We start from the raw sequence: 24,555 nt of genomic DNA on the forward strand, positions 1-24,555 counted from the left end.
TAAAATACATATGTGATGGATTACATTTTTATGATGATACATTTGACATTTTTTGAACTTTGTGTTTAGTTATAGAATGTGGATTATTTATTACCTATGTGATGGATTACATGTTTATGATGACACATATGTGATGCTTATGATGTTCAATTACATATATGATGATACGTATGTGATGCTTATGATGTTTATGATACATATATATTTATTGTTTATAAACTTACAAATGTAATGTTTATGATGCTCAATTGATGGTGTTGATTTCATGTATATATTTTGTGTGATGCTATCACCCTTGGTGGAAACAGGTAATTGACTACAGACATTGTCAACCCTTTAGTTGAGGATCCTACATAGTCTACATAAAGTAAAGGTAAGAAATTAAAAAATTTACAATGATTATGATGACAACATTTTTATTTTTTTAATACTCTTCTTGTCTACAAAGTTCATGTTGTTCATGTTGTGTACTATGTAATTTTTAGTATACATATCATGTAATTTTTAGCTAACATAAGATAATTGAATTACATGTGCATGAACCTGAACCCCTTTGACGAGGATATTGCACAATCTCATGGATCAACAAGTATAAGTCAACACACCCTATAGAAATAGTTTATTTTTAAAAAAATTACTTGGAAAAGAAACTTCCTTAATTTTTGAAACCTCGACATTAGCAGCAAATCTAATATAGTTATCAACACTTGAGGCCCCAGTTGGACTTATTCAAATTTAATCTCAACATCAACTTTAGGGCCGACTTCTTCATCAACATTACCCTCATTTGTAAAATATCTCTCTCATTACCAACTCTCTCATTTGATGGAGTGCAGGTACCACCAAATAGATATTTGTCAAATGTGTCTTCCTCGAGTGAGGGAAATGTAGGAATAGAAAATGAAAGTGAGACATGTAGTAGGTCTACAATAGGGAGATCAACTAGAGGTCAAAAGATTAGAAGAAAATTCAATAAAATCATGAAATTTTTCCTTGCTCAAGGGGGGTCATGTTCTTATGATGATGAGACCAAAGGCGACATCAAGGTGCCCTTGAGGTACAAACATCTACAGAAACAATGGGTACCCAAGGAACTTCCTCCAATAAACACTGATTTTTGTATTAACGATAGGATATATCGCATAGCACCATCGTCGTTACATGGTTTGGGCCTATTTTCCATGGATGGCATAAAGGTTTGTTACAACAAAGTTGTTGAATTGATGGAGTTTGTCGGACCTTGTTACAATTACAAAAATTGGATGCAGATTGTTCGATATAAAAAAAGTATGCATAGGTATGCACTGTTAGCAAGTTATATACAACAGAAAGATAATGATCAAACTAAATGAGTGGTTGTATACATTGATGGAAGGCCAAAAGCAACAAGGAATATTGTAGGTTTTATAAATAGTACACGACCTGGGTCAACTAATAAGCAACCCAATTGCATATTTGAGGCACGCGAGGGAAATCATGTATTCATATGTGTGATAAAATCAATAAGTGCAGGGGAAGAGCTGCTAATCGATTACAATTTGAATCATATAGATACAAACAAAGTTACTATCATGGGGGTGGTATGTACTACATACCATTTAAATTAACCAACCTCGAATTAATGACTCCAATATACCATTTTATTATTAAGTTTTTTTGCTAAGTCTATTGGTTTCATTTCGCTAACGTTTTTATATTTTTTCTTTGTCATAGGACGACATGGATCCATCACATAGCACAGATAGGGATGTAGGTCGCGACACTTCTACCGAGCAAGTAAACCTCATTGTATTTGTACAAATTAGATAGAAGCAAACTATTACATTATTATGTTCTTTTCTTGAGTATTTTGGAGTAATTTTGATTTAATGATATTCTTATCACAAACTGATGTTCGGGGAAAGGGAAAGGGAGCTGCAGTACCTGAGCACCTCTCTAGGGATGTGGACTCAACATGATTAAGTGATGATGACATTGCAAATTCCACAAACCCTATAGAATTGATAAAAAAGTCTATTAGTAGAGAGATTGTTGCTTTGGCATCTGTGGAGCCATAAACTAATGAGATACAAGAGAGGGTGCAAAAATTGATGTGGACAATAGAAAACTTGCAAGTAAGTAGTAATGAAAGCTTTAATTATAACAAAAATTCAATAATGGTTTATATTTTATACTCTTTTATGTCATTAACTAAAATATGTACGTGTTGTTTTTACAGAAATTTATGTGTCCTCATCAACCTAGTGGCCATGATCAAGGTATTGCAAGTAGTTTAGGTGATGATGATTTTCTAAACATTAAAAATACTCCTTCTTTGGACTTGTGAACATTCTTTTTTAATGCTAGTGTTATTGCTCATATATTTATTATGTAGTTGATGCAGAGGGATCTAGTTGATGCTCTTCATGACTGATCATTCATACCTTAGGGAAACAAACCCCCTTACATATCCATTCACTTCTTCTCAACAAACCTCCAACACATCCATTTTCTAGATCCTTGACTTGGATCAACCCCTTAATCATAGGACCTTAGTTATTTATCTGACTCAAAGGAAATTTCCACTTGCACTTGCTCTGACATTTGACTCCACTATGTACCAAGATAATAGTAACAATGAGATCACTATCTTCCCCTAATGTAACTGTCCTACTATGATCATACTGGCATACTCATCTTTCCCAAATCCATCTTGAGGAATTTCACTCTTTGAATCACTCCAACTCTCACAATTTGACTTCGATACAATACTAATTCTAATCAGGACCACTAATAGTTTAAAGACGCATCTCCCAATGCTCATTTGTCACATACCAAACTAGTGGTTCCCAAGGACACATAAATGGACTTCTTTCCCATGAAAAAAAAACACAATTTTCAACCCTCCCAACCACCCTAAGAAACATCTTGACCCTCCGTTGTCTTCACACTGTTCACAAAGATATAAAACACCAATGGGATAGTCTTACTTCATTGATCCATTCACTATTTTATAACCCTTCAACTGTTCTTGGAAAAGACAAACTCACCCAAACATTCCCTTAACATTCAACTCCAACACCATTCCTAATAATCAGGTCGATCCTACAAAATGAAAAGGTTTTAGTCTGCTGTCCTTTTTGTGACAGTCACTCAAATATTCAACAAACTCTTCCTTCCACTATTTTGACAGTCTGAGACACAAATTCAGTCTTCTTTTACATGTTCACACATGCAAACTCCATTAAGAGTCTACAACCTTCCTCATAATGTCAACTTCCAACAAGACAAGTTACATGTTCAAGCAACTCCATGTTAGCCTTAACATTGTGAAAATACCAATTATTTCAACCATCATACCTTAACATATACTTACCCCTGTCCTCCAAGAGTGTTATTTCACTGTCCTCATCTCATTAATGTTTGCTCCAACTGCCCAAGTACTCATAATCTGCACTTACTCATACAATAAGGAACCCAAATTCTAAAACTGCAAAATAAGGAACCCAAACTACCATTCATTGTGATTGTCATGATTGAACAAGTAGATTGAAACTTGCTTGGCTTATCACTTTGAGTATCCAAAACACATCATACTTGATACTGTCAATGTTCATAGTAAAGGTTCATCCTTGTTTACAATTGATGGAGTTTTCATATATTTAATGTATTATTATTTAGGTGCTGTCAATGTTCTTGTGCAAATGTCGCCTCATCAAAGGTTAGCCCCACATGTATTGCCGACTACAATGTCAGCAACATATAGCATGTAGACATCCTCTACTACATGTCATGTTGGCCCACCCACTGTTGGTAGATCCCTCTTTTTCTCTATCTTATGTTATGTGTTTATTTCCCTTGAAGCATTCTTTCTTGGGGACATTTCATAGTGGATTCATTTTTTGTAGCAGGAGATGCACATGAGGATGCGCCAGAGGCGACTACTGCTGATAACATACCATCATTTCCTAGATCTTCTCGTATTGCTAGTACAGGAACGTTGCAGGCCACATTGGTGGTGAGTGATGAAGAATTGATTCCCTTAAAGATACAGAAGGTTCCAAGTACTTTAAAATTATTACTATATATAGTCTAATTGTAATTTACTTACTGATCACTCATTTTGGACTAATGATCCCATGAATTTTTTGCAGGAAATGATATTTTTTATAAAAATCCTAATGACATTGCATTGCAGATATTTGGGCCCACCATACGTAAAAGGTGGAACATCATATGTGAACTAACCCTAATCCACTATTTTGATTTCATATCATTGCTAGAATAGTTTTCCTTTGATCCATTTTTTGAGCTATAATAAAGGTATCTTCAGTTCATTTATGAATCTAACAGGTTTCTTTTTTCTTTAAAAGGTGGAATGACCAAGAAAAAAGGTTAAAAGATGAAATGACAAACCATATGGTTGAGTTGTTTGGAAATGGCACATTCGACAAAACCAAGCTCCTTGAAAAAGATGGCACATATCTAAAGTATGTGAGGGACCAATACATGACACATTTAAAGAAGAATGTAAAGTACAAGCATCCCCCCATGATTCCAGAGAGGGAGGGGAAGGACCTGATTTTGGATGCCAAGGAGAGAATTGAAAGGAAAAAAGGAAATACACCAACAGATGCCAAAAGAAGGTATGAGATACTATTAAGAATGTAATTATGTACTAATTACTCTTTATATTTATATAATCTAACATATTTCAAACTTTTCATAGACTGAGTGACACGTCAAAGGCAACCAAGGCAAGACAAGAAAAGCACGGGCAACACAAACTCAACTCTGGTGGTTATATGAAACTTGTCGCACGAATTGTAAGTATTAGTAAATGAAATATCACATCAATATTTATAAATTGCAAACAATTTTTTTTTTAATCAAACAATGCAAGCAAAATTCATGATACCAAGCAAAAAAGCAAGGCTTTGAATTCAATAGAGCGCCCACAGAAAATGACAAGTGAATTGCCTACCAGCAAGGCTATACAGTCGTGGCTGAACAGCTACGAGAGTTGAGTGGGAAAACACAAGATTCTGGTGCATCCGTCACATAGGTAAATAAGCTAAATGAAAATTGTTTCAAATTGAATACTTTACCAATAATCTAATTGATGTTGAGTTCCAACATAAAGTGACTATATTTGTTTTAAATAAGAAAGAAATGCTAACAATGTGCATGACATTGGAATGCAACCTGCTAATCGTGAAACATAACCTATACATGTGTTAGGGTTTCAAGCAGATCCAAAGCAAATATGAACTAACAATTATATGCAGATTTAAATACAAAAGATAAAGAAATAAAACAGGACACAGATAACACAGAGATTTAACGTGGTTCACCCAGAATGGGTTACGTCCACCATACACAGCCGTCCAATCTTTCTTATTATCCAGCAAAAACTGTACATCAACCTTACAATGCCTTAAGCATCCCAGCCGCTTATAACATGCATTTTTAGGGCAACAAACAAAGTCGGCCTTTTTTAGGGTTTTATTACAATGTCGGTTTTCATCAACAAAAAACGGCAAAAAAAGATTTCTCAGGGGCTGCCGCCCTCGAACCCCTGCCCGGGGCCCAGCTCGGCCCCAGACCCCGGCGAGGATACGTGCTGAGTGTATAGTACTTTGCTGATCAGTCGCCATATTTCAACAATCTCCCACTTGGAGACTGATCAGGTTCCACACCGAACAACATGAAGGTTCAGATGTGCATCCCAGTAGTGAAGGTATTCATTTGCTATTCAAATTTATTTATGTAATTATTAATACAATTAAACATCTTAAATTGTAATTAGTGTAACCTTTTTTGTTAATATTTTAGAGCATGTAGTCGGTGGTGACCAAGTGGAGCTTGATCAAGGTACACAACATCAGGATTGTGATGTTCCCCAATCAGGTAAAGAGGACCACTGTTATTCCTTTAAACAAATTTAATTGCAATTGGTGTTCAACATTAATGCAACATTTAGTATTTCAACTCCAGAGGATCTAGAGGGTGTTCAACATGTTGAGGTTGAGGCTAGACAAAATGATGTGGCCCCATCAGGTAAAGAGTGTCACAATTATGTTCTTTAAATTAATGAAATACTGGTAACAATAATACAAAATGTTTTGACTTTAACCCATTTCTTTGTTATTGCATAGGACCCCCCTTCGCTTCAGTGTCCTCGTCCTCAGTATAGGACAAGGCATACATCGAGATCATGAGCAGAGTGCATAACAACTAAAGAGGGGGGAAATGATGAAGAAAACGATGCTCCACTTATTCTTTACATAGATTCAAAGAAAAAAATGATTGTAATCTACCTTATTTGATAATGACTGATTTTTATGTGTTAATGAATGTAATTATGTGCTAATGAATGGTTATGAATGATATGTGTTAATGAATATTGATGAATGTTGTGTGTTAATCAATGTTATGTGTTAATGAACGTTATGTGATATTAATGAATACATGTTATATTTTATTAATGGTAGAAAGAATGAATGAATGTTAGATGTTAACGGGGAATTTAGAGTGATGTTAGGGGGGTAGGGGCCAAATGAGCTTCCAGATTCACGTGGTTGGCCCTGTTAAGTAGAGAATATTAAAATATTCTCAAAACAAAGTGAAGCTCAATAAGATAACACAATTTTCAACATTTCATTATGTTGCACAGTTAATCTTATTGAAAATGTATATTGAATCTTAATTGTAGGGTCCAACAGAGCCAATACGAACAACAACAACACAAGTTGTTGGGTCTAATGAGCTCCCATATTGTCTTGTATGTACACTAACACTATGAGTTGTTTCTAGTGCGGATATCGACCATGGCGCTAGTGAAAAAGTTGTGAATATGCCTCATCCTTGTAATTTTTTTTATTAGTTGACATTTTCTTTAGCATTTTTTTAATTTTCCTTATCATTTTCTCTGCCACTGCATTCTATGGCATTGTATTTGATTTGTTCTCTATACTCACATGACCTTAATAGTCCTTTTGAATATAATTTTCAATGATACCAATGAGGGACTGCTCTCAATTGATTGTTCCAAATGGCTTTGGCACCTCATTACTATCCTAAATACCTTGTAGCAAACTATGTTTTCTCTTATGTTGAAATAACCTCAATCACTATCTTATGTTTATCTACAAATGGTTTTCATCAGTTATTTCTTGTGTTTGATGGTTCATTTCATTTCCATCCAATGTGACTATTGATCTCTAGCTCTATAAATGATCCTTATAACGATTCTCTTCAATGACAAACATCATTGTGTTGTTGATGACCATTTATGATTGCTACCTATTGAATATAGATCTTGCTGATAAGTTTCTTTCTTGTATATAATAGTGATTCTTGATTGCTACCTATTGAATCTAATGCTTGATGTTGTCCTATATGCTATCAATCATTGCTGGTAAAAGCCACTGACCTGCCTTTGCTTGTACACCAATCACCAAGCTTGGTGTTGTTAAAAGAAACCATACTTTCATTGTAGGAACCACTGTCAAGATTGTTTTACTAGAAAATTCCTTGGTACTAGAGCCACAAAATAGTCTTTTGATGGTTGATCACTAATCTTTTGGTGGTCGATCACTAGTCTTTTGATGGTCGATAACAAACTCTTATTTCTTTGATCTTGTCACTATATTTGAAGCCTTGAAGATTTGCATTTGATGTTTCTCTAATACTATTTCATTTTGAGTTGTTTACGCCCTTAAATTCTTGTAACCTCTACTCTAATACTGGCAAATAAATTCAAATCTCCCTCTAGTCAACCATGTCTAGACCTAGGACTATGAACCTTTATCTTCCTATGGCTTACTATGTTCGATGTTTCTCACTATGTATATTTGTATCATTGTACTCAAAATGGAGAATGGATTATGCTATCACTATTGCTATCATCAAGTCTTCTCTTTGGGCACTCTTTATGTGAAGCATTCCTATCAATATGCCCTAATCATTCCTTGTGAAGGGGCTTAGTTTTTGTGTGGGATTTCTCTTCACTGGTGAAAGGCTCATGATTGTATTTGTCATTGTGAAGGTTTGAGAATATTTCTTCTTCCATTATCAAAATCTTCTCATGGCACCATTTTATCTTTTCTTGCTAATGATTTCTTGAATACAATAGTACTCTTATTCATTATTTGGGACTGTGAAAGATAGTGATCAAATTATATGAACCTTATTATCTCCCTTGAAGACTTCTCTAGCTTTGAAGGCCAAACAAATTCTCGGGTTTGATTTCTCTTTTGTTAGGTCTGAGAACACAATTCTAGTGGTTGGGAATGAAGTTGGACTGAGAACAAGTTAATGTTGTGTCTAGGGTGTTGGAGATGATACTTCAAATCTAAAATAGCAATATCGCCCCCTCAATGGTGCCACAAAATCACCCAACAATGGCGTCAAACATGAATTTTTCCCCTCTACTAGGAATGGTGTCAAATACAAATGCTCACAAATCTAACAATGGAGCCCCCAAAATGATATCGCCAGCCCCCCAAATCTTTATCTTCCCAAACTAGACATATCCCTTCCATGTCCATGTAGATGGATCCAAAATAGAGATATGGGAAATTCTAGCACAACCTAGAAGAAACAAATACCGCCCCATAGCCTTTGCACACAAGAAACTCTCACAAATGGATAACAATTATACAACAAAAAAAGAGGCCTTAGTATTGGTGTATACACTACCAAAATTTAGACACTATTTACTCTCTACATTTACATTTTATACTCAACATGAACCATTGAATTATTGCTTAAACAAACTAGTAACACAAAGAAGAATATGCAAATGGCTGCTACTCTTTCAAGAATTCGATTTGAACCTTATGATAAAAGCAAGGAAAAACAATCAAGACCCTATCTATCTTTCTAGAATCGAAACTAAAGAACCAGATGGCTACGAAGATCTCACTGGCACAAATATGTTTAGAGTAACTATGGTATCATTAGAGGATGTAGAAACTTTACTATGCTAAAATATGAAAAAATCTCAATCCTTTCAATTCTTGTTGTTTCCATTCTCGACACATTTTAGTGCCTTGAATTATCTTAGTAGCTTTCTTTCTTTTTTAAAATCGCTCGATAATTTATGCTATGCTGATTAGTTTTAATTCATTAAAATATTTTTGTTAATTTTTTAATCAATTTAGAAGCTTTATGGAAGTTATATCATTTATCACATTTAACGTCAGCATTGTCTTCAAGTTGTTTTATATCATGTTCATTTTCTTTAGTTATCATTTTGCATAGTCATAATTAATTAGTTCCATTTGCACAATTAATTTATTTTCTATCTATTAGTCTATTAGATCATTATTTTATTTTATTGAAAATTTTATACAAGTCTGTTTGATTAAATCATAGTGAATTTAATTGAACATTTGCATCATTTATAAAATATATATATAACAATCCATAAAACATCCCTACATATAGATCAAATGCATCAATATCATATATATACACAATGTCTCAAATATACAAAAATCATCACCATTATATCCAAATTCAGTTTCTATAAATATAATATCATGTACAAAAATTTGCATCAATGTGTGTAGCTTGCTAACCCTTTCAAAAGCATTGTTACATATGTTAGCGGTGGGAATTTTCTAATGGAGGCTATAGATCAATAGTATCCACTAGATGCACTCTATGATGCCCTTCATGGGCCTCTAAGATCACCCCTCAACTCTTTGATAATTTCTTTAAGGCCTAGCTCCTAATCTCTAAAAGTTGCAACATGATCTATCAACTCCTATACTTAAGGAAGATCGAGGGAAGTGGGGATAGCAATCTACACTCTCTAAAAATATCCACACATCTAATCAAACTGGCTCTATAGAATTTCATGTGTCATCTCAACAATCTCTACTCTCATCATGACTTGGTCTCACTCTCCATTGAGTGCAATAACTTTCACCATGAGATGATATTTGTATGTAGTCATTGCCTACACATTTGATACTTTTTGATCTTTTTTAGAAATGAGTGTAGATAGATTTATATTCCTTTGACTCTATCGCACCCTAGACTCCTCATATGTCACTCAAATATGTGAGATGGGCTCAAAAATCTCTAGGTGTCGACCAACAATTTGTTGTGATGTATATTCAAGTTGCATTGCTCTCTTCAACTATATAATGGTGACCATCTTAGGGATGAGTCAATTGATAAACCTGAGTCACTCTCATGTCCTCATTACAAAATGTAAATAAATATTTGTATCAGTATATTATCATGTATCACAAGAATAATGCATGGAAGAAATTATATTCAAAACATACCATGTATATAAACAAAAACATCATAAATGGTATATCACATAGTTCCTTGATCTAAGAGTTTGGATCTTGAGTAAAAGGTGGCCTCAAAAGAGCTACAATGGTAGTCATAGATGATAGAGTAGATGATCACACAACCCCCCCTCTCTTCATCTAGCTTAGCATGTTTGCCAATATAGATAGTGCTATTAATCTAGGTTATAATCTAGGCCTCTCCTCTACTAGATTCTCCTTATTGTTGATGCTCTACTCCTCACTGAACCCCTATGCACTAGGATCTCATCTAGGATAATCCATGAAAAAATGGGTGTCAATCCAATAGTCTTTTTTTTTTTTTAATATTTTGAACGTCGTCGAAATTCCAATGGTAAGACTGACATGTATGATGGGTGTGCTATATGCCTGACAGAATTGGCTCGTCGGATGGGTGGCAAATACCGTCATAATTTCGACGGTAAGGACTGGCATGTCTGACAGGTGTGCTATGATGGTATTGGAATGTCGGATGGGTGGCAGATACCGTTGTAATTCTGACAGTAAGACTGACATGTCCAACGAGCGTGTTGTATGCCCGACGACATTGGCTCATTGGATGGGTGGCAAATACCATCATAATTCTGACAATAAGGACTGACATGTCCGACGGGCGTGCTATTTGAGCAATGGTATTGGCACGTCAAATGGGTGGCATACGACATTGGCTTGTTGTAATGGTAGTCACGTTCACCATCGGAATTTCGACGACCTAGAGTAATGTCGGAACATCCGACAATAAGTTTTCGATGACGATTTTGGCTGGTTGTTCGACGAAATGCAGTCGAAAATCCAATGAATTGCCATCGGAATTCAACCCCAAATGTACTAGTGTGTCACCGAACACTTCCTTGTTCCATCTCTTAACCTTGTCCTTAACATTCTTTAACTTTTTGGCCACTCGGAACATGGCAGATCCCTCCACCGAAATGTTCCACCAGAATTTGATAGCTTCCTCAAGCTTGGGGTGGCTCATCCACATTTTTTCAAATCTAAAGGGGAAATTTCTCCTCCCAGAGGTGGGGTTTGCAACAAAAGAAATCAGATAGTGGTCCGAACAAATAAAAGAAATCGGATAGTGGTCCGAACAAATGTGAGGGAGCATATTTAAGAAGCAAGTATAATTATTGATCTAGTCATTAGAGATAAAGGCTGTGTCAAGTCTCACCTGGATCAAATCAGAGCCGATTCTTCGATTAGTCCAGGTAAAATTGGCACCCTGCAAATCCACATCATGAAGCGCCTGATTATCAATGAAGCTCATCAAATCCATCCTACTATCTAGCTGAGAAGGGATTCCCCCAAATTTCTCCTTCTCCTTGAAGGGAGTGTTAAAGTCTCCCATCACCAACCAACCTTTCGAGTTAAACTGAGATATGATAGAATCTAACTTTTTCCAGAATCTATATCTACCAAGTTTAGAATTTGGGGCATAGCTATTAGATTAAAGTCAAGTGGTCCCATCTTTAATATGATGAAATCTAACAAACATCATATTATTGTCAAGCCAAACAAGATTTCCCTGGACATGATGAAGGTTCAAAAAGAGAGCAATACCTCTAGAGGCATCATCCGAGCTACCCCCCAAAACCCCACAGTTCTTGAACACTTTGATTTTTTCCACTTTCTCCTTAGGCATTTTAGTTTCTTGAATCGGAACAATATCAGGTTTATGATCCCTGACTAAATTCCTGAGCATTTCTTGTTTATGCAGACCATTGAGTCCGTGAATGTTCCATGAAATGATCTTCATAAACATTAAAAAGAGCATACCTCATGGATGGTCAACTGGGTACCATCTGCTATATTCTTGTTGGCTTCTAGCTCCCTCATTTGAGTAGATGATCTCCTTCCTAGTGCTACTGGATTTGAACCTACATCAGCTTTAGTGCTCCCCTTGGTTTTTACAGGAGTAGTCAGGGGTGTAGATTTGGGGCCCTTTTTTCCAACACACTTTTTCTTTGTAACATCATTGATTTGAATTTCATCCTCCATAGGGTTCTGGGTAGGAGCTTTTAGTAAAGCATCATGTTTTCCTTCTTCGTCTGCCCATTTTGAGCTAATGTTGAGAAGAGAAGTTGTCGGTGACAATGGAAAAGAGATCTGACAATTTCATTCTGGGATTTAGAAGTTGAGTTTCCACCAAGAATATTACATTGTTGGGCATCTTCAAAGCTAGGGTAAGACTCCTCATTGATCGAGTCCTCCTCCATATTGTTAGCTTGTAGAACAACATGGATCTCAACTTCCTCCAAGTCTTCATCCTTCTTCTCATCACAGTTAGGGCTAGGCTTGTCTCCTTCATCAGATCTGGCTTGATTGCCTTCAAGATCTTCCTTCTTAGATTCCTTGGTACAAGCTTTATTATCATTTTCCTCTTGAGCATGGGTATTAGGAACAATGGCATTCTAGATCTCTGTTTCCTTATTGTTGGAATTTTTAGCTTTCCATTGCGACCTCTTATCTTTTCTAGCTTTCTCCTTTTCCGTCTGCAAGGGGCATTTCTTGGCAATATGTCCAGCTTTCTTGCAATGGAAATAAGAAAAAGGAACACTCTCATATTCAAAAGGTTGGTTCCATATCCCAAGCCTAGAGTTAATCTCAATGGATAGAGGCATATCCGTTCCTTGAGAGACACCCACACATATTCTTGCATAAGTAAGTCGTCTTCTGGCAGCAGTAGTGGGATCAATGGATATGAGTTCACCGAAGGAGAAGGCTAAACCATTAAAGACATCTTCAACCCAAAATTCCAGGGGTAGACCCAGGAGTCTTACCCAAACAGGTGCCTAAGCAAAGAAGGGAGCATTAAGATCTTGCAAAGGCGACCATTTCTAAAGCGCCAGAGCAGTTTTCCCAATCACCCAAGGACCACCACAGAGAATCTTAGTCATATCTTCTTCACAAGAAAATTTAAGGGAAAGAGGCCCTTTCGACATAGCTATTATTTCCACCCGTCCCTTAAGAACCCATTTTTTCCTAGCATACTCCCTAACCACATCAATATTGGGCCTAGGACCTAGGAATTTGCCAACCAGGGTCAGGGCCATCAGAGCAATATTGTGCTCAATAACCAGATCCAAAACTTCAATAGAAAATTTCCCTTTCATAGGGTCGAAAATATTACGTACCTTGGGGAGAGAAGACTTCCTGCATGGTTTAACGCCAAATAGGGAGGACCAGGGGCGAGACGTGTCTTGTCGAATGAGCCCCTTTCTTGAGTCTCCATCACGTGTTGTTCCCCCTCCCCCCGGATCCAAGGGTTTGCCACACCCTTGTGGGTCCCCAATGACTGGATCCTTGCCATCCTCCTGAGGATCTACAGACTCAGGAGCTTCACGTGATCCATCCTTACCGTTAGCTTCCTGGATTGCAGGGCCAACACAGGGTTTCTCACCTAAAGCAGAATACAAAATTCCTCTATGCATCCTCTCCCTCTTTGTATCTTGGGGGATGAGTGTTAGTATGGTTTGTTATAAGATAACTAATACTCATTGATCATTCCTTTTCCATTTTCCATTTCTAAGTTTAATCACTAAAGAATGAAATTTTCATGTGTTCTCACCTTTTATACCTTGTTTGCTTTGAAATAAGTAAAATAAAATTGTGGAAATAATTTCTAAAGATTATTTGAATGGTATATTTGTTTAATGTCCTAGAAGATATGCTACTTAGTAGTGGACATATAACTATAGCTAAGGTCAATTTTAGATTTCTTGCAAGCAATAGCTAAACCAACAACCCCACTAGTTATATTGTGTCTTTCATCTTTATTCATACCAATATAATGACCACGACTTAATTTGTTGGCATCATCTTCTTTTCAAGAAATCGATTACTTAAGATGAAAATGATGTCAATAGTTCTAGAGGAAGATTGATAACCTTTGTGATCTTAAATACTTGTGTCTATTGCAACTTGAACTTATAAAATAGAAAGAAGATTCATTCATAGCATGTGATGAGCGTTTTAAACTTTTATTGCAATGGTATCATAGACTAATGTTTAAGGAGTTTTGTTGACCTAGAACAATTTGTGATTTAAACTCAAGTAATTGTCAACAATCCAACTTGATGCTTTCGAATATGATCTAATGAAAAGAAGGCTTTTAAGTCATAGTGTAACTTGATGTAGGGTTAAGTTCTCTTAGATTAGACTCTTACATGAATCAACTTTACGAATTCGAATAGATATTCAAAACATACACAATTTCACATATTTTGATAGGCAATCAATTGTAAATCAGACAGCAATCGTCACTCGAACAGCATCAATTGCTATTCAAGACATTGATTGATTAAGGTCTCCTTTCACTACGATCTTACACATGTGGTTTCTGGCATGTCAACATATTTTCCTGAGATTCATTTACCAGTGGTCTCGAATTCTGCTGATGAGATGTGTGAATTGCAAGAGGCTGTTAAAGATCCCACATGCTAGAAAGGAAGAAAAGAAGGGAGAAGAGGGAGTACAAGGAGGAGGAGAGGGGACCAATTTAAGCATACTTACCTGGGCGGGGTCAATCGGTGGTCAGGAAGGCCGATGGCCTAGAGAGAGCACCTTCATTGCACACAGAGAAGGGGGCTCTGTCTATCATCTCCCATTGTGGAGAATGAACGTCATAATTTGTGACAGAGGGGGCTCGCGTTCGCGCGGCCCTCACACAACTCTAGTTCTAAATTGAAATTTCTGTCTGAATTTTTTGACAGCATACAACTCTAATTCTAAATTGAAATTTCTGTCTGAATTTTTTGACAGCATTCAATTACATAGCAGAAATATAAATAAGCTGCATTTATAGATACCTGTGTAAAATATACTATTGTAAGGCATAATGGGACTTGGACAATCTTTCTTTATTCTGAATCCTTAATTATTGGAATCAGAGGTTGAACTGAAATCTCTGATCTGAATGACATTTCTCCTTAGTACAATCAGTAGGGTCATTAAAGTAGATTTAATATCAAATCCCCTATGCTACAGTCTATACAGGGTAAATCTATCACCTATCTGATCCTTTCCCCTTATTACAGTCTATAGCATCATAGAGGGAGTGAAGTTAACATTTAAATGATCTGCCCCTTGCCACACTAGTTTAAAGCAGATATCAGGATAGAAAACTTGTGTCATTTCCAACTATGGTCCTGTCTAGAGAGAATGTGTAGTGAAAAAAATCAGAAATCTCCTGTTTAGCATGTGTAAATCTATGTATGTCATGACTATTTTAAACCGTTATACACTCCCCACTGAGTATGACATTTGGTTGCCATTAGAATTATTACTATGGATAGAGACCAGTCATGTTCCTAAACAACTTTAATTGAATGAACATAGCTTGGTATGGCCAGGTTTTGCATCCTCATGATGCAATATGACATCTTTTTAAGGGATTATGTTTGGAGTTATATCTTTTATTTGCACCCTTGTCATATGCTATTACCAAAGTGAATTGTGGTCACAAACATAATTATGGATAGATTGTTTATTTAATTCTGTTGCGCAGCTAAATGAATGCATTTGGCTAAAACTTTTTTCTGAGCATGTGACTGAGCATTGAGACAGTGTTCAGGGGTTCACTCTTCTCAAGATTGGAGTGTACCTTTTTTAGGAGAATTGGGAATCATGTCTCTGTGTCTTGAACTTTAGTCTATTAAAACTATAAGAGACTGCTGTTTATTAAAAATTAAAGGATGTATGAAAACAAGGTTATGAAAAAAAATTGCTTACAATTCAATGGTAGAATTATGCTACATAATATAACAGTATTAAACTATATGAAGGCTTTTTATACACAATGCTTGATCCATTATCTCGGTAAGAGATAACATATTTATACACAATACTTGATCCACTATCTCAGTGAGAGATTGATGCAGGAGCATTCCCACTTGTATCACCAAAGATGTTTTATTAAATATTTTAATTTTGGTCTTAAGTGGAATAAGGTGTCTAAGTGAATTTATGTATTTAATAAGTCAAATATTTCAGAAAATATTTTGACATTTGTTTGTAATAAATTCAAATTGTGTCCAAACTATTTAATAAGTCAAATATTTCAGAAAATATTTGGACATTTGTTTGTAATAAATTTAAATTGTGTGCAAACTGCATTTTGGTCAATTTCATGTAATTTGGAGTCAAATAAAAGTCTCTATAAGGGTGCAGTCCCATGGAGGAGCTTAAGCTTCTATTTTTTAGGAAGGGGAATTATTTGGAATCTTTTCCTAAAAATTGAAGCTCCTACTTTTTAGGCTTGTATATTTAAGCTGTTGAAAATGGGGTGGGGCTATAAATTGCCCCACCAACTTAGGGATGTCATGTGCCACTTGTCAAACATTAAAATTAAATTTTTCATTAAAAATATGTTTTGGAGGAAAAATGAATTTTTTTTACTTGTTTTATCACTGCACATAGTATAGAAGACAAATATATTGTATTCATGAGACCACCAGCTTCCATAACTTTCGGAGCTTAAACTTTTAAGCTGAACTCCACTACAAAACTCATAAGATCTACAGCTTTAAAATTTTCTTAAAAAATCTCAGCAGCTCCAACTCAATTTTTTAGGAAGCTCCCCTTCATGAGACCCCAACCTAAGTGTGGGATTCTTTTGACAAACCACATACACCTCACATAGACCCAGAATGTACATTTGGCATGGTTTCAGAGGCTACAGAAATGGCAACAATATCCATTTCTAAAATGAGCAGTGAAGAGGAATATTGACTAACACTATTCTAGGTGTGGGTGAAGATTGAAACTGACAAGTGGCAGAATTTTTATGAAACTTTAAGAGCATCTTCATGCATGTGCTAGCTAATTGGATGTAAGAGAGCGGCTCATGTGTACCTTTCTGGGGTTCTCAAAATTCAGTAACATGAAATGAAATTACATTTTTGACAGGGTAAAGAGGGGGATTTTCATGAGTAGTTTTGCAGATTTGAAGTTTGGGAGGAGAGGACTTGGAGAAGGCTTTGGAAGCCATTGTAGCTGCTGCAAATATTCCATTGTTGCAGGTCTATATCAGACCAATACCAGATTGGATGGTGATTTCTAAAGCCAATAGACTTATTTTTTTGTTATGTCTGTTTCATATTTCTAATAGCAATTCCTCAAGTTTGTTGCATGAATATGATGTGTTAAAATACATGCAAAGTGTTTGAGTTGAGTTTCAGATGAATATGATGTGTTGAAATACCTTATTTACTTATTTAAAATCAAATTGCAGTGTTAGTTTTGAAGGGGTTGGTGTACTGCCCCCTTACATCAGAGGTGGCATAAATATACTTGTATTAGCATTATTTTGTATGAAGAAGAGTATCAAAGAGTTTGAATTAGTAGCAAGAAGTCTAATCCTTGAATTCTGAGAAATTGTTATCTGTCCATTATAGATTAAGTCTATCTTATAGCCTCACATGCTGCAACAACGGTATGAACCTAGTGCAAGGGAAACCTACTATACGTTACAAACATTAGATGTAATCAGACAAAGTTTGTTTAGATTGTCAATTCAATTGTCTAATCTCTTTATCCATGATTGTAGCTTGTCAAGTCATATTATGTCTCAACTTATGAGGTTGTTCAATCCATGTGATTGATGTAATAGGACAATTTTAGCTTACTTAGCCTTAGCATGGAAGAAAAAGGTAAAACCTTTGAGTACAAGTCAAGAAGCAATAAGGATAATAGAAACAAGGGAATCCTTTCTCTCCACCTCAATATTGCCATATTCTCAAAATTCAGGGAATCCAAAAATTTAGGGGATTCTAAAAATTCATCATTCGCTATTGTCTGGGATGGTAGCAATGACAATCCAAAGTTTGTATTGTCATAGTAGCATATGTGATCAACAAAACTGGATCAGACCTCTCTTATGGAGAATGCAGAGTTCTTATGAGAAAATTGAAACCAAATTCCAGGCCAGCCGTAAATAACTTAGATAAGACAACTCTGAAAGGATTGATTTGACAAATCATCACTATCGAAAGATTCTATGGAGAAATATAGCTAGAGTTAAAAATGGATGATAATTTGAAGGGGTTAGTTGAAAAAGTTAAAAACTAAACCCTTAATGCTTGAGAAGCAATAGGGCAGTTGTCCATGGAAAAGAGTTAAAATTGGATGATTCAGAAGTATTGGTCTTAGAAATATAGTCAAAATTGGGTAGCAATCAACAACATCAGAATTACATCAGCTCAGGCATGCAAACCGTTCCCACACAGGGAGAGATATCTCAGTAAGTAAAGGTCAAATGGCATCTACAAGTAATTGTCCTTCTATTTATAGAAATATTTCTAACACCTATGTGGAGACGTTAAATTTTGTAGGGAAAAGAAAGATAAGAAAAGAGATCTTGCGAAGTTTGCACAACGGTTTGAGAAGGTAAATGAATGGAAAGAGCAATTGTTGGTAACAAAAGAGAAAGAGGTGCAAGTCCTAAGTAAGTTGGATGGCATTAAAGGGCTCATTGAAGAGCTCATTCTAGATTTTAAAAGGACATGCAAGAAAAATGAAGTAAATGTTGTGGGGATTAAGCATCTAGTAACTCATGTAGATTTGCAAGTAATGAAGAATACTTCAGAAAGAATGAAATCAGAAAATCTGCATCTCATTAAAGATATGGATATAGTTATCGCAATTGTGGAAATGGACATAAAAGCGTCTAAGGAAGAGAAGGAACGAAAAGGTGGATGAACTTGCCTTTAAACTTAGATCAACCAAGAACACTTCAGAGAAGAAAAAAAGTAACATCTTTGAGTACAACAACAATCTTTTACTCTCAAGAGCTCCCACAAACTTAGGCAATTTTCACTATTCTTGCTGTATTAGAGCCATTGGATGTAAACGATTCTATTAGACTCATGATGATAATATTGTAAACTTGTGCCGACCATTTTGATTGATCATGTTAGCCATTACCGGGTACCTGTCGAAATGATGCTGGTTTTGACAATTCATAAATCTTGAGGTCTATCACTCGAAGAACATCGAAGGTTATTAAAGACATTGATTGATTAAGGTCTCCTTTCACTGCGATCTTACAAATGTGGTGTCTGGCCTGTCAACATATCTTCTTGAGATTCATTTACCAGTGGTCTCGAATTCTGCTGAGGAGATCTGTGAATTTTAACAGGTTGCTAAGAATCCCACATGCGAGGGAGGAAGAAAATAAGGGAGAAGAGGGAGTACAAGTAGTATGAGAGGGCAAGGGTTTAAGCTTACTTACCTGGGCGGGGTCGATCGGTGATCAGGAAGGCCGATGGCCTAGAGAGAGCACCTTCATTGCACAAACAGAAGGGGGTTCTATCTAGCATCTCCCACTGTGGAGAGTGCACGTCATAATTTGTGACAGAGGGGGCTCGCGTTCGCGCGGCCCCCTCAACATTAATCTTAAGATGGAATATGTTGTTTGTGGCTGTTTACATTACATTTCATTCAATAGTAGGAATGTAAATGCTTTTGTTTCTTTATTCTGACATGTTAAATAGTTGAAATCAGGGGTTGAACTGAAATCTGTCATCTGATCCATAGGCACAGTGTTTACTGAGGGTAAATTTAACATCTGTCTGAGCCATTCCACTTGTGTTAAACATCTATATGAATCTGCCCCTCCTCATACTAGTTTAAAGTGGATATTAGGATAGAAAAACTCAAAAAGCATGTTTGAGTGTCATTCTGCACTAGTTGACAAACTACGAATAGAAACCAGTCATGTTCATAAACTACAGTAAACAGAGTAATGTATCTAGGGAATCTACTTGTTGAATGAGCATAGTCTAATATGGGTAGGGTTTGCATCCTCGTGATGCAGTATGGCAGGCACCTTTACTAAGGGATGGTGCTGGAAGTTATGTTTTATATGTAACTTTGTCATTAATGAAATGTAGACACAAACATAATTATTGATAATGGACAGGTTGTTTATGTAATTCCATTGGACAGCTAAATCAGATAAATCAGGTTGTTATGTAATACATTCATATGAAATATTTCGTCCAGAGGAGTTACTTAGTAGGATAACCCAATTTTGATAAATTCATCCCTTGCAGCTGCAGCTATGTCAGAACGGTTACTTCATTGCATGCTGGTGAGGAATCAATAGTGCTCATAAATAGTAAAATCGCATCCACTCTCCTTGCAATTTTTCGTGTGCATGCTATAGCATCTTTCAACTTTACTTCTTCCTAGATGATACACATGGGAGGACAAAAAATAGCAGAAGCATTGGGGCATTTTGTGGAAGCCCATTGGGGCATTTTGTGGAAGCCCAGTTTTCTTTTTTGTTTTTTCTGCTGAATTGAATCGCATTGAAAAATGAATAAAATAATATATAGGTAGATCAATCCAGATGTCTCAAATTTTCTTAAATACAAGAGATAGTATTGCAGGTGACTTCTACATATATTCTCTCCTTAGATTGGTTTATAGATCGTTCTCTAAAATCTGTTTGGAAGATTTGTCTATCAGACCACAAAGTTACGACACTCACATTAGTTCTGGTTCTAGTTGCAATTTGCATCGTTAATTCTACCCATATTAGTATGGCAAGATCTAATATTACTATGGCAAAATGGTGTCAATAATGGGAAATAATTTATGCTTCCGTTGGCTTTCAGAATAATGGAGGATGATCTCAGCTGTCTTTTAATAATTGATTTTATGGGTAACTAGATTCCTAAATTGTAGCTTTCACAATTTTGATTTTGAGATCAGATATCCCTGCAATGCATTTGTATGCTCTTTAATAAAAATAATGCAACTAAAGAACTAAAATTTACTTTTTCAGTGATGAGGAAAGATATTTCTCATTGCATTTGCATGCTTTTTAAAGTAAATTTCCTCTCATTACCAGCAATTATCTCATAGCTATATATATACATGTATACTCATTAGAAAAATAGCATATATATTTCTACACCGTTTCCAAAATGCACAACCAGCTCTCCTATGGTCTAAATATTATTGGAAAAATATATGGGCCTGAACATGATACTATTAATTAGAAAAATGCCTATTTGATTAAATTAGAAAAATGCCTATTTGATTACATAGATGCCTATGAATAAAATAGGATCCATCCAGCAAATCACTCTTTCAGCCATACCCTTTTCTACATTTGATTTCATAATGGTAGAGATGCAAGAATCAATAAGAGAGTAGAGCTCTTATATAAATATATATATAGCAATTCATTCTTTCAGTGACACCCTTTTTCTCCATTTGGTTCCACCACTGTAGAGATGTAAGAATCTCTTAATGTTTAGAGTTCTTATACTTTCTTATTTAATAGAATTTTTATTTTATATACAAATGTAGGCACCTCATTTAATAATGTTCATATTTAATGCATATTTTTAATTTGATTGGAGCTTCAAGGGACAATTTTTATATTTTAGTTGTACAAATTTGACCCTAGATGTCTTTTGATTTCACTTTTTCCCAAGCTCCTTATGTAGTTTCATGGCATCATGAATGAGTTGATTGTAATCTCTTTGTAATTTTTTGGTTGTGGCATCATTAAATTTTGTAGTATGTACTACTAGTGACCTTGTTTCAAGGTGCAAGCGTATCATCCACTAATTTAATTTTCAAGCTTTCAATAACAGTTATAAATTTCTTTCCTTTGAGAGTCCATCTTGTCTGGTACAGTTCATATCTTTCCTTTGGCTAAAGGGTTTTTCATAGAAAAATTTGACAATGTTGAGGAGACACAAACTGTATTCTGTGTGATCATTTCTTCAACTGGGATGATCGTTTTGTGTTAATGGTTAAGCCTTTGCACAAAGATTTCAATCCCTCTTCTGAAACTTTCAATAAGATGCCTATTTGGGTTAGGCTCCCTAGCCTCCCACTTCATCTTTGGGTCGATTCTCTTCTGGAGGAAGTGGGTGGGGCTCTTGGGAAGTTTCTAATGTTTGATTCTTTTAATATTCGTCATTCTACCTATGCTCGTATTTTGATGGACATTGATGTGTCTAAGGGTTTGCCTACAGAGATTAAGCTTATGTCTTCTAAGGGCCATTGGATTCAACCTTTGGACTATGAAGGGATTCCCTTCAGGTGCAGAAAATGCTTTAAAACGGGTCATGTTGCTGCTAAATGTGATCTTGGTGTTACTAAGAAATGTTATGTGTCTTGGTGGAACGATGCTTCAGCTCAACATTATTATGTTGTGAAGAAATCTTCATAGCGAAGTTTCTCCTAGGTGGTTGCTCAGGATAGCCTGACTGCTTCTACGGCTCCTTTGGCGGATGGGGAGGCTTCCTCTAGGGAGGGTGGTTCTGATTCTTCCCAGCCTTTGGAGGCTGCTAAGACTTGTGGGTCACAGGCTGGTGTTTCTTCTGATGTGGTTGTCCTTCTCATTGCTGACAAGGAGGAAGTTGATGTTGCTGGCTCTTTCGATGTTGTTGGTTCTTTGGGCTTGGCTGGCTTTTTCTCGGGTCCTTTGCACCCAACTTCTTGGATGGATTCCGTTGCAAAGGTGGAAGAAGGGTGGATATCGGTGAAAAGGAAAGAATCTAAATTTGCGAGTGCTTTTGATATGACCCTTCATTCTCATAAAGGGAAGAAGTAATGTGTTGCTTGTCCTCTTCTGGTTGAGGGAGCCAGCTAAACCCTCTGTTGTGTGTTTTCCTTGGTGTATGCTAGCAATTTTAAAGGGCTCGCCTTGTTGGTTAGGGCGTGCTGTCTTTTCCACTGGTACAAGGTGTCTGTAAATATTTGGGGATAGTTTCTTGCCATCCTGTTTTCTTGTGGTCGTTTGGGGTGTTGGTGTTTAATGTCTATCTATCTGGACAACCTTATATGTTGGGTTCTAGTCCCTAGTTCTCTTTTCTAAGGGGTTTTGGGTCCCCTCAAAACCTATTTTTGCCTAATAAAAAACAGTTATAAATTTCTTGGGTGTTGATAGGCCTCATGTTGAATGTTAAATATTTTAATATTTGATATCTCTTGGCATATTTTACATAGATTTTTTAAAATATAGGTATGCTAGTACATAATCACCCACCTTGCCATAAATAGCTATATAATCACCCACCTTGACCCATTAAAGTTATATATAATCACCCACCTTGCCACATTAAAGTTATATAGTTATATAATCACTCAATCTATCACATTAACTTAAAGCAGATATTAATAACCATCTCATTTTTTAAAAACTAAATAGTAAATTATTTTCATTATTTTCTTTGATTGCATTAACATTTTTAATTTACAAGTTAATAGTTTAACTTAATAAATAATTTAAATCATATTATTTGTAAAATGAAATAAAAAATAAAAAATTGTTATTTAAAATATTATATTTGAAATAAATAAATATTTTTCATTAAGTACTCTTTAAGGTAATATTTCAAAGTTCATTTATTATAAAAAATAATATCATATTGAAATTTATGAGTAATGGAAAATAATTTTAATGTTAAAGTTAAAAAAGTGACATAAATTTTGGTCGTTGTGATAAAGGAAAACCTAAGAGGGGCAAAAGTGAATTGTTGATTTGTTTAAAGGTCCGAAGTGTTTTAAAAGAATTACTCTTGTAAAAAGGATGTAAAACACATGATATGTCTGAGCTTCTTCCTAAATCTCCTATCGAGGATGTGTATACTATTATAAGCCATTATACTTCCCCTTCTCACTATGCATAACATTTGTTTTCCAATAGAATTAATAATATATTTAGAAATCTTTAATGTTCACAAACAACAATTAATAAAATAATGCATGGTAAGGAATTTGCATATTGTTGGTAAGGAATCTACTTATTAGTATAAAGGGTTTTGTCGGGCATTATCTTTTATGTGTAACCTTGTCATTTGTTGATATCAAAATCAAAGTGTGATTAGTTACAAATAGAATTATGGATAGGTTATTTATGAATATATTTAATTAATATCTTATTTTGAATATGCGTAAACATTAAAACAATTTTTAGAGATTACAAGTTTCAAGATGGGAGTTTACCTGTTTTTGGAGAATAAGAATCTTGATTAGGTGTCTTGAATATATTGATCTATCAAAATCAAAAGGAAGTATTTCTTATTAAAATATAAAGGATGTATGCAAACAATATTTACACCAAAACACTTATAGTTCAATGATATAACAAATGCTATATAATATAACAATACTAAAACCCTATGAAGGCTTATACACAATGTTTGATTCATTACCCTAGTAAAAGATGACAAAATTGTGCTTGGATTATCATTATTCCGTACGAGGAATAGTCCAACAA

General features: G+C 35.4%; 2 non-coding genes across 2 annotated transcripts; both read left to right on the plus strand.

Annotated features, from left to right (window-relative positions):
* Positions 1-14,814: 14,814 nt before the first annotated feature.
* Positions 14,815-14,976, plus strand: LOC131065874 (U1 spliceosomal RNA). The gene has a single exon (XR_009111498.2). It is a non-coding gene; the product is annotated as a U1 spliceosomal RNA (small nuclear RNA).
* A 4,555-nt stretch (positions 14,977-19,531) lies between these two features.
* LOC131065892 (U1 spliceosomal RNA) lies at positions 19,532-19,693 on the plus strand. The gene has a single exon (XR_009111514.2). It is a non-coding gene; the product is annotated as a U1 spliceosomal RNA (small nuclear RNA).
* The last annotated feature ends 4,862 nt before the right edge of the window (positions 19,694-24,555 follow it).

Source organism: Cryptomeria japonica, chromosome 6, assembly GCF_030272615.1.
Source record: "Cryptomeria japonica chromosome 6, Sugi_1.0, whole genome shotgun sequence".
Taxonomy (NCBI): Eukaryota; Viridiplantae; Streptophyta; class Pinopsida; order Cupressales; family Cupressaceae; genus Cryptomeria; species Cryptomeria japonica.